Below are 9,149 nucleotides of genomic sequence, written 5' to 3' on the forward strand. Positions count from 1 at the left end.
AACAGTTGGATTCAGCAGTTATTGTGAAAATGTAAACCACATGATCAGCAATGATGTGCAAATCAATGAAATGAAATCCAGCTGTACTGGAGCAGAGATTTAATTTCATTTAAGATTTACTTTCCAATTAAATCTATGATTACTTCAAAAACAGTTGGAAAGCAGCACTTTAGGGTTCAATACCCACTAGGGCCAGGTGTTACCTTTCTGCCCTTCCTCTGTGGTGGTTAGCCTTTGGTGAAATCATTCAGGGGTTTGACAGGTTTTGGTCAGTCCTTCACAAACTGTCGATAGTACCCTACAAAGCCTAGAAAAGACTTGAGCTCACTGAGTGTCTGGGGTCATGGCCAGGTTCTGAGAGCTCTGAGCTTCTCGGGATCTGTCAATCATTGATCTGATACAGGGTAGAATGCAAGATGAGAACATGCAAAGCAATAAAAGAAGAACTCCTATCACGAGTGGGGTTCAACGGGTTACCCACGCCTCTCTGCAATACAACATTGTTATTGTTAATTGTGATTCCTCATTATTCTGTTAATCACTGAGTTGAGCTAAAGTAAATCAATAATAACAGATAAATAATATAAATATGAAATAAAACCCCAAAGAGTTTATTTAACACCCCTACTGGTTAGGAAGGAACAAGCCCCGCCTTCCCCGGCTCTGCACCGTCACATGTGCTCAGACACAGAAGCTGTGTCCCAAAACGTCGGCCGCATCCTTCGGAGGACCCGGCCTTCGCGGTCTACGTGGGCCGGGTCCTTCGAAGACCGAGAAGGCCGGAAGTGCGAGGCCGTGAAATGGGACGGTCTAGCCTTCAGATTAGCGTCAGCGCTGTCTCGGTGGAGTTTAATAAACTCGGCCGTCTGCTCCTTGCTGTCTAAAATATAACAGGACACTGGAGTAAACTCTCGACTGTCTCACACTTCTGTTTAATCAGTTTTCTGTTTGACGTTTATTCAGCTGTGTGAAAATCCCGGAGGAATTTAAATTAATAAAGTTTTATTTAATCAAATAATCTAATAACTTTGATCTCAGCCAAACGATTTACTCCGGAACAAATAAAACACAGAAAAAAGGAAAGTTCTCCGAGTGACTTCAATATCATGTTTAACCTGAGTAGTGACAGAGCGGGGGTCTGAAAACGATGAAGCCGGGAGTCCGCTGCTCTCGCCGGCTGGAGTGATCATTGAACCCCCCGGCTTGCTATCGAGCTGGTGGGTACCAGACGTCTCCGAAAACGTCGGCGCACTTTTGCAAATATGCGATGTCTTGATAAACCGAGCAGATATTTGAAGTTTACACAGCTACTTTCTCGCCTGGAAATATGCTAAAAGTTTATTTTGTGACCCAGAAAGATTAATAAGAGTAATTTTAAAACTTAGCAGCAGCCGCTATTGTTGGAAACTGAAATTTGGCTGGGCCGTGCTATGAATTCTGGGATATGGTGGACCATGAAGGACACCCCTTTCCCTCCTCCACCTGCTGGCCTCCACCACTTGCTAATGTTACTGAATCTGTGGAAGCTCCGCGATAGCCACCACACGAAGTAACGAGTAACGAGCCTATCTAAATCCCAGTAACGAGTAACGCGTTCCTGGTTTTGGCATAACTAGTTACCGTGCTCGTTACCACAATAATAACGTAGTTACTGTAACGTTACTTAATAACGCGTTAGTCCCAACACTGTTAATGAGTCGCAGCAATGCAAAGAAACACTGAATCATTTTAACCAACATCAAAGCTGTCACAGAAATAAGAATATATCCATGTGTTTGAATAAAAATAGACTGGGTGTTTTCTCACAGCTGAAACTAAAGCAAGAAGCAAAAGGAAGCTGAAACGGTGCCTCCAAACACACTGACAGACCTTTGTGGGCTTGATTTAAGACTCCCTGATTGCAGACGGATCATGAACAGGCTGCACTTGTGTTAGACTCAATTTTAACCACCTAAACTTTTAACATCATGCAGCTGTTTGACGGAGAAGAAAATCTGAGAGAAACTGATCACACCAACCTGCCTCTGCCTCCACCTGCAGGCTGTGCGGCTCAGAGACAGTCTCCATGTTGGTCTTCAGAGCACAGGTGTAGCTCCCAGAGTCCTCTGCAGTCAGGATGAGAAGGAGGGAGGGGCCAGTGTCTGAGAGGGCGTGGCCATCTTTGAACCACGTGACCTCCAGTTGGTGGAAAGTGCAGAGCAGTGTGACGGTTTCACCTCTGCTCAACTTTTTGATTATTCTCATTTTAGACGAATCTAAAATCAAAGTGTTCATTAGTTTTAATAAACAGTCGTTAATATTAAAGATTAATATTTGTGTCAGAACCAGGACATTTTTCTCTCACCATCAACTCTGACAGTCACTCCTGTCTGGTTAGTAAAACGTCCTTCACGATGATCAGCTTCCATCCTGAAGCGAAAGCTTGCGTTGTCTCCCTGCTGAACATCTCTGATCTGTAAAGTTTGTCTTCTTGTCTCCCAGATATTGATAACGAGGATCGATGTTTGCTGAGTCACTGTCACACACAGACGGAGTGTTAGTGTAGCAGTACCGGTGGTTCTGACACCAGAGGACTCTGACGATCTTTGGTGGAACTTCTGTTTGATTCACTTTGAAAGACTTCAGAGGTGTGAAGGTGCAGCGGAGGGTGGCAGTGGATCCTCTGACATCACAGGTAGACCTGAGAGGATAGATCACAGTTTGACCCACAGCACCTAAAGAAGAGCAAACACAGAGCTGAGATCCGAACACAGTGACTCAGTTCACAGACAGAAAATACAGACTGCTGTGTGTGAAGCTCTAAAACAAAGTTTCCGAAACGTAAAGAAGTCGGGCTGCCAGGAAGAAAGGTTTGACGTGAAAACACAAGCAGCTACAATAAGACACATAAAAATGTTAAACACGTCTTACCTGCCAGCAGGAACAGGAGCCCACAGACTGTTTTTGTCCCAAACTGCCATCCTTACGTTTTAATGAGCCGACTGAATGACGACTTCTTTAAACGTGTGGTCAGCAGTGCTGATGAAGACACTGACTGACACACTGGGTTTGATTTCTTTGCGATCAGCTCTGAACCTCTTTTTTTTTTTTACCTCTTAATAGAAAACATTGAAATTTCCTATTTGTCGCAACATTTCATCAAAATGACCAAACAATGGAAAAATGCTGCTGATGTGCCTCTCACCTCCCCCTCTCCAATCTGCTGTTTTTCACTGTAAACATCAGATTTAATGCTTCTGTTGAGCTCTGGTGAGAAACCACGCTGAACATCAGCATCACAGTATAACAGTCTGTGAAAGGATCTGTGGTACCCTGGATGTTTGACCTGCTTTCTGATCTTTCATTGGACAAAGCTTGAAAAGTGCATGTTTGTTATCATGTGTGATGTGCTCTTATTTTTAACCTACATGTGATACGTGGACCATCCTCGACTCTTTCCATCATCAGACTGTGAACGCTGATGATGCTTTCCTGGGAATGTCTGCTGGATCCTCAGCTCGCCCTGTTAGCTGAAACACCGGGTTGTGACATGTGGGAGTCAGGATGTGATTGCTGTCAGTTTGTTGCCAACAGGCTGCAATCGTTCTTCTAATTTCGTCACTCCGGCTTTTGCTATGTTTGATTTATGCAACAGGTTTTTTTTGTTGCACATATTTCTTTCTTTTCTACGTCAACGTCACGCGATTCAATTCAGCTTTATTTACATAGCGCAAAATCACAACAAATGTTGCCTCGAGGCGCTCATATTGTAAGGTGAAGACCCTGCATTAACAAAGACAACAGAGAAAACACAAATGTTTCCTCTGAGCTGCGCGCATGCAAAACCTGCTGATGCAGTCTCCGCGCACAAACAATCCAACCTTCATTCAAATTGAAATCAATACGTAACAATTCATTTGAGGAGTGACGGTGGTGAGAGCGAGTTTTTAGATGTGAGAGATTTGTGACGTTTAGCGTGTTTGGAGTGTGTAGTTAATGTGTTGTTTTGTGGATAGTTTTAGTTTGTGTGTCAGAACAATGAGGCGGCTGCTGAATGTCGCAGTTCTGCCAAAAAGCCACCAAAGACAGATTAAAGTGTAAACGCAGGTGGAAGCAGGAGCAGTGCTACACCTGCTGCTGTCAGGCCTGCAGGGATCAGGCTGTGATTTTCTCCTTTGTAGTGGACACAAATAATTTGCGTGACTCATATTTGATGCAGAACACCTGATTGTTCTGTAAATAGTTTGAAATGGTTATAAAAACTGCCTCGGCTGCATTTTTAGGTAAACAGCTGCAACTTTGTTGTTTGCAAAACTCTTTTTTGAAGAATTAACTAGTAACTATAATTAATTACTTTTTCAAAATAACTTGCCCAACATTGGTAATTAAATAGTGTATTTTGCAGACAAAGAGTTCCAGGACTGTCTCCCAGACCACAGCAGGAGCTTCACACAGACTCGTTATACAAGTCAGAGCATGAAAAAATATTGTTTTCAAAATTGGGGTTTAAGTAATTTTCACTTCCAATTTGGTGTTAATATACTGCACAGGTCATGGACAAGATGTTTGCACTTTTCACTGTAAGTGGGCTAATGCACTTAATTAGAGCTACAGCGGAACCCCGATTTGTTCCCGAGGGTCGAAGCACCCATCGCGCGTTCTGAGTGAGGCGATGCTGAACGATAGGCTGTAGGCTAATTGCTAACTAGAACAACAATAAATCGTTCAAGTGGAACAGCGAAACGCAAGTACGGAAGCCAAGGGGTTGTCACGTGATTCAGAAGACATTGTGGGCATTGGAGGCTCAGCCAATCAGAGCCAGCGGATTTCGTTACGCGGGCATTTTGCCGTAACACGGGCAGAAATATCGCCGTTCAGCGCCTTCATAACTTGAATTTTTCATGAAACGGGGTATTCGTAAGTTCCAGTGTATTCTAACAGAAATACTTTAACAGAAGAATTAAACTGCACACGTCTGATGTTACTCACAGTGGTCCAAGGCACCGCTCAGGGTGTTTGTGTGTTTGCGCAGACACATGAAAAATTACAGGCAACATTGCATACGATCCCCACTGCTTTGGCAACAGTGGGAAGGAAAAACTCCCTTTTAACAGGAAGAAACCTCCGGCAGAACCATGGTCAGGGAGGGGCGGGGCCATCTGCTGTGATTGGTTGGGGTGAGAGAAGGAAGACAGGCTAAAGACATGCTGTGGAAGAGAGACAGAGATTCAGTGAGGACTAGGTGTTACAGTCCCTGATAATGCTTGTTTAGATGGAGAGACTCTTGAGGGACGGCTGTTATGAGGAGGAAAGCCCAGAAACTTTGCCAGCAGCACGCATCGTTGTGTGCCTCAACTGCCGGTCTTTTACCCAGGCTAATCTGCCATTTTCCTTCCTTGGTTAGGTTTAGGGATTAGAGATCTGATCTAGATTATCATTTTAAATTTGGGACACATCATCAGCAGTGGACCTTGGATTCATCGGGTGTTTCGGCCATTATCACTAGACACCCTCATCCAAGGAGGCCCTGCCAGGGTTGGTCAGGCCCTGGAGTGTCAGTGGTTTATGTTAACTTATTATTTCTCTCCTTCTTTCTTCTGTTTAGTTTCCTACAGTTTATTTTCTATCTATTCACTGCAAGTTAGAAATAATACTCACCTGTTTAGCATTTATGGAGCCTCACTTCTTCAAAGGGATAGAAAAGGTGATCGAGAGAAGTAAGACAAAAGGGACAAGATAGGAGAGAGCAGAGAGGAGAGCTGGAAGGGGGGCGCCCGATCTGGCTTCCCACACCTCCCCGCCGGATCCGGCTGTACGCTCTTCCTCCCCACTGCCTCCCAGATAAGGGAAGAAGAGCGGAGAATTTCTTTTCTCTCGTGGTTAGCTGACCGAGTGATGTCAGCCCTTTTTAACCATAGCCAGTGACTGGTCCTCTCAGCAGTGTTAGCTAGCTCTCTTATAGCCTGCCGTTGCGCCTGTCCTCTGATCCCAGTCTCTAAGCAGCTTTGCTGTTGTACTGGCAACAAAGCCCCTGCACCCCACCTCCACCGGGTGCACCTTGATCTTCCAGCCTCTGCGAATGGTACTCATGGCCGTTGGTTAATGGTCTTTGATCAGTGGGTTTTGGTCAGTGGTTGTTGATCAATGGTCATGAGAATTTGCATAATTATGATTAAGGACCTGACCTCCCAGCCCATTGTTCCTTCAGTGGGCTGGTTTCAGTCATTATGCAAATGAACTGTTTATAAGATTGAGACCTGCAGTCAGCTGAGACTGAAGACGTCACCTGATGATGACGAAACGTTTCTCCCACAAAACGCTACGTCCAGATGAACAGAATCAACTTCTGGAGATTTACTTACCTGGATGATTGAGATGCATCAAGATGTTATGTCTTCTAACGATACTGCCTAAGGGAAGCATGTGTAATGTAAATTTCTCTACTTACTGATGTCAGCCTTTATTGATTTCATTGTCATCTGCATATACACTATGATCACACAGCCACAGTACTTTTTTCTTTCATTAATGTAGTTTTACTATGCATGTTGCACTTTGATGTATAATGGAAACAAAGTCTCCTGATTCTGACACAAATCGTTAATATTAGCAAGCGTTCAGTAAAACTAATGAAGACTGAGAATAATCCGCTCCAGTGGTGATAAAAACCGTCACACTGCTCTGTGCTTCAGTCTTCCACCAACTGAAGTCACAGGCTCACAGATGGCCACGCCCTCTCTGAAGCTCCTCCCTCATTGCGAGGAATATATTTATTAGGACATAAGTTTGATGTAATTTTAATGAAGAGTTCCTCAGAGACGCTGCTGAAGCTGTGGGTGCTTTGACACCATTTCTGTTTCAACATGAGGTCAGATTTTTCTAGAACTCCTCTTCAGTCCAAAGTTTTTCATGTTTGTGGGTGAAAACAGAAACCGAACACGTGTATTTATTGAAAATCTCTTTATCACCTGACAGAAAGAAACTGCAGCAATTTATTACAGACAGTGAAATCCTAACCGTACGTTCACACACAGGCTGACAAACATCAGAGAAACTTATATACAAAACAAACGGGCTCTGTCTCGAAGATCAACTTTACTTGGTCCCAAATAGAAATGATTTCAGATTTCTGGATTGTTCGACACACACGGAAGTGTCCAGTGTACTGTGATTACTAACAAATGTCCTCGTCATCACAGAGTGTTTTTCATTTTTACAAACGTAGAAAAGTTTGTATAAAAACCCGTCCTTTATTAGTCTGCTGCTTCATGTGCTCTCAAATGTTTCTGAATTTCAAACTTCTCACTGATTTCATTTTCATGGTTAATGTGACTTTTTATTTCCTGAGACTTTGGAGAAATGGACACAATTTAAAAAACAAAACAAAAAAAGAAAAAAATATGAGACCTCAGAAATAAAGAAAAACACTTTTTATAATTAAACATTTAAAAATATTACATTTGTAGTAAAAAAAACAAAAACAAAAACAGATGGCGTTTGCCTTTAAACTGCAGTCCGCTTCATTTTCTGGGCATAAAATTTAGAGTTTGATGTGACTTTAGTGAAGTTTGAGTGTGAGTGTGTGTGTGTGTGGGTGTGTGTGGGGGGACGGATTACTGAACCACGGACACATTTACAACGACAGAGGTGCCCGACAGTACTGGAGAGAAAACCCATCAGCGAGTGACAGACGGGAGGAAAAACTTGCAGGAACAGGAAGAAAAGGAGAATCCCTGCTCACTCAAAGAGCTCCATTCCTCTTACATTTCAATTTTAAATCATTTGTAGGCACGCAGTATCCTTTTCAAGTTCTCTAATGTTACTCTTTTTAACGATGCTGCGGAGGCTTCCCCTCCACGGCGCCCTCACACACCTGCAGCTACGTCAGCTTCAGCCGCCAACAGCAGAGAGCAAAGACGGAAGAAAACCTCAAACAAACACTTTGATATTCACCCTTTCATTGTTACATTTTAACACATTCACACGTCAGCGATTAGAATCACCAAGAGTCACTATGATTTCAGCTGATGAGCTTGAGCCCAACATCAAGGCCATAATTAGTGATAACAGTTAATAAAAGCATTAAAAGAGATCATTAAAAGCTCTGAGCTGATTTTGCTAAATTACCCCCGATATTCATATTTGTCCACACGGCATCAAAGATATCAAACACAGACAGGAAGTAAAAAAGTATGTTTTAAAAAAAAGGCACAATTTCACTTTTAAAATGTCAAGAGTGACACAAAACATTAAAAGACCTGAAAGCTAATGCTCTGTAATGTCCAGCAGGGGGCGACCACTCTGGTAGGAAAACAAAGTCTGTCGCTCGTTTCATGTGAAAGCGTTCAAAAAAAAAAAAAAAAAAAAGCGTGCATCACCAACCAACAGGTGATGTCACAGCAGCTAGGTCCATCTTTTAGATACAGGCTATGAGAATTTAAGGAGGACTAAGGCACGTTTGGCAAAGGACCGCATTTCCACAGTGTCCGGATAAAAAACATGAAATGAACTTTAACTTGTCTGCATCAACTAAACGAGTGTTTATGAAACAGCCCCTGGATGGTTGACGAGCAGACGTCTCCCCCTGCTGGACACTCCGAGTCATTTCAACACAAGTAAGGCTGATGAATAATCAACTTTAGCACGCTCTCAGTCTCGACCTGAGCATCGTGAGGCGTTCAGGGACACAGACGGTACTTCAACAATCAGGAATATTTTCCTTGGTCTGAGGAGGTAAAAGTGTGCAACATTTCATTCAAATTAAAAGTAAGGAGAATATATTTTAATATCAGGATTCTGCTGGAGAGACTCGGACCAATCGGAGGTGCCGACGCCTTCGAAAACACTTCTGTGATTTTCCTTCTCGTCCATCTGATTATTTCTATGACAACAGGACGATAAAGCAAAGCGTTTATCACAAACTGCGTAAAAATAAATCCTACAATCTAAACTACAGCAGAAGATTTAGTGGTTTGATGGTTTTAGTGTCTCTCGTTTTCGGCGCTCTGCACAGCGACAGGGTGATGATTTCTGAACAGAGCGCCCTCAGCGCTGGGAAAAGAACTACAAACTGGATTTAAAAAGAAAAAAAACATGGACGTGAGGTCAGCATTGGAAGCTCCACCCCTTCACTATCATGTTAGAGGAATATTGGGAAAAGTAATGAGCGA

The 9,149-nt window shown here is 43.0% G+C and overlaps 1 pseudogene; it reads right to left on the reverse strand.

Moving 5' to 3' along the window:
* Nucleotides 1-324: 324 nt before the first annotated feature.
* On the reverse strand, nucleotides 325-6,069 carry LOC113032856 (uncharacterized; annotated as a pseudogene).
* Between the last annotated feature and the right edge of the window lie 3,080 nt (nucleotides 6,070-9,149).

The sequence above is a fragment of the Astatotilapia calliptera genome, chromosome 11 (assembly GCF_900246225.1).
Source record: "Astatotilapia calliptera chromosome 11, fAstCal1.2, whole genome shotgun sequence".
NCBI classification, from domain to species: domain Eukaryota; kingdom Metazoa; phylum Chordata; class Actinopteri; order Cichliformes; family Cichlidae; genus Astatotilapia; species Astatotilapia calliptera.